We start from the raw sequence: 3,056 nt of genomic DNA on the forward strand, positions 1-3,056 counted from the left end.
TGCTACAAAAAATAGCATCCAACAACTCCCCTATCGACATGGTTGTAGCCGTGTTTTGGTTTATATGGTTACGACACATGTAAAAAAATTCACGAATTGAAAAACTTATGAAATTAAAAAGGATTTGATTCCATTGTTCTCGAGTTTAGAAACATATTCATAAATAAAAATTGTTCACAGATTGAACAGTAAAAATAAAAAGGAACATGAAAAACAAAACCCCGTTACCTCCCATATGAAGCTTCCAGTTGTTCTCAAAACAAGATTACGAAGCTTTCAGTTGTTCCTCCCGTAATGGGCTGGTCCAACATTAGCAATAGTGAGATCACACTAGTAGAAAAAGGGCCTAATGTGAAGCTCATTCATTACTAGGGAAAAGCCTAGCAACAACGCGGGTTTTGGGCCTATTAGTAGCGCGGGGGCCGGCGCTACTAATAAGGCGCTACAGCTAACGTATAGCAGTAGCGCGGGTGCCACCCGCGCTACTACTACGTCCTTTAGTAGTAGAGTGGGTAAAAACCCGCGCTGCTATTAATCTCTAATCTCTGATTTTATTTTGAATTTTTTGGAAAAAAAATCAATTTTTCCCCTAATTTTCAAATTTCTGAATTATTTTAACCTCAAATCTCTAATCACCCCTCATCGCTGCTCAATTTAATCTCTAATCACCCCTCATCATTCCAAATCATCTAACTTCCCGGACGGTCACCCATCCTCTCATCTAACTTCCCGGATTCTATTCTCCCTCGTTTCCAAGTCTGCACTTGTTGTTTTCCTGACAATAGTAAGATGTCAATCCTATTAACCTCAGGAATTTAGCTTGAGTATGAAGTCACACATTTCACTGTTTGAGTTTGAAACTATTGTTCTAAAAAATTAGTAACACTAATATTTCTTAAATAATTAGTTTGACCACAGTTTGACCATAGTTTGACCATAGTTTGACCAGATTTGACCATAGTTTGACCATAGTTTTACTAGATTTGACCAAAATTTAAAAAACTAAAATAATTATTTAGTAACACTAATATTCTTGAATAATTAGTTTGACCATAGTTTGACCAGATTTAACAAAAATTAAAAAAAAACTCAAATTTGATGATTTTTTTTGCCTCCAGATCTTAAAAGCCCCGTAACTTTTTTTCTGTTAGGTTTTTGAGGATTTTGAAAATGTTTAACGGGGGTTCCCGCATTAAATTTGGATGCAACTTTTTGAGTAGATGATTTTTCATATAAAAAACTTTTTCATCCGAGTTAGTATGCAAAAGTTATGCCGATTTTTACAAATTCTTAAGAGATTTTGCAAATAAAGTCGAAATTCATATTTGCAAATTTTCCCAACAACTAGACCACATATCACATGGGAAACTTATTTTTTTTGACATTTTCATCATTTTCTTTTATTTTTTTAAAAACTAAAAAGGCGATCCACAAGGGGGGGGGGGTAGAGTCTGAAAATGGGACCTTTAGTAGTAGCGCGGGTTTTTACCCCTCGCTACTACTATGGCACCACTTAGTAGTAGCGAGGGCTAAAAACCAGCGCTACTGCTATCAACTTAGTAGTAGCGAGGGTTAAAAACCCGCGCTACTGCTATGGCATGTCCCGGGGGGCACAGTAGAGACCGCTTAGTAGTAGCAAGGGTTAAAAACCCGCGCTACTGCTATCAACTTAGTAGTAGCGAGGTTTAAAAACCTGCGCCTCGCTACTAGTAAGATTGTGTGTATAGGCTTTTCCCTAGTAGTGATTATTCCCGGTTTGTAATTGAACCGACATTAATGTGACCATTAGTGCCGGTTCCAACGGCTAGGCGGGCGGTGGTCATTAGTCCCGGTTCATGGCGAACCTCTAGTATCGGTTTGTGCCATGAACCGGTATTAAAGAGGTGGTGGCAGGCTAGTGTTAATTAGGCTGCGGCACCACAAACACCTTTAGTCCCAGTTCCTGGCATATAATCAACCGGGACTAAAGATGCCTCCATATAAACCCCTTCGTCTAGCCCGAGCTCTCTGTTCTTCCCCTTTTCTTTCCTCTCCTCTTTGTTCTTGCCCTCTTTCTCGAGCTCATCACACATTTTGCCCAAATTTTGTCAAGATTTGAAGGCCCCCATCCATTCAAGTGATCACTAAGGTTAGCAACTTTGTCCTTTCATCTCTCAGTGCTAGATTAGCTCTTGCAATGCTCTATATAGTGATTAATTTGTGGGTTTTAGTAATTTGGGAGGAATTATATCTGGTAGTTTATTTGACTTCTATGCATTTTGAGCTCAAAATAACTCTTAGTTTGCCCATGTGGGTGTGGTTTACTTAGTGCCTTCCTGTCTCCGTCCTAATCACCGTTGATCGCCTGCACCGTCCCGTCGCCGGCACCACCTTGTGGTGAGCCTCTTGTTCTTATCTTTTTTGTATAAAAAAATCATGTTATTTGTGTGATTTAGATATATAGTTACTTAACCCTACGTTGTTTGTTATACACAGTGCCACAGTTTTGATATTCGTCCCGGTCGGCCGTCGTCCGTTTTATGATTCGGATGTGGTATATTCTCTTTTATAACTATGTGTTGCATTTCATGTTTCTGAAAAATTATGCCCATCAAGTTGACATAGATATTTTTACCTAAGTGGTATGTGAACTGGAAATTCCCACTGACCCTATTGTCGAGAGGTTAAATTTAGTTGAAAATGAAAATGAGTATTTGAAAGAGAAATTGAAAAGAATTGAGGACGAGAAGATGGAATTGGAGTTGCATCTTGCCGGTGTCGTCGATGATCACAAGATCAAGATGGAGAAAATGCTCTTGATGATTAGAAAGATTAGAAAATATGTCATTGATAGTGAGGCTTGGTATCATTATGTTGTTGGATCAATTGTCACCTTAGTTGCCATCCTGATCACATTTGTTGTTGCATTTAAATGCTTTAGCTAGAGAGTTTGTATGTTGTTTTATGAGAATAAGTGTGTATGGATCATTTTGTATGAACTTGTATTAATTTGGTCTTTTCGGTGCTGCGTAATGAAGATGAGCCGGCAATGGATGTACGATGACCGATGCTCTCCC

The sequence above is a fragment of the Triticum dicoccoides genome, chromosome 3B, assembly GCF_002162155.2.
Source record: "Triticum dicoccoides isolate Atlit2015 ecotype Zavitan chromosome 3B, WEW_v2.0, whole genome shotgun sequence".
Lineage (NCBI taxonomy): Eukaryota > Viridiplantae > Streptophyta > Magnoliopsida > Poales > Poaceae > Triticum > Triticum dicoccoides.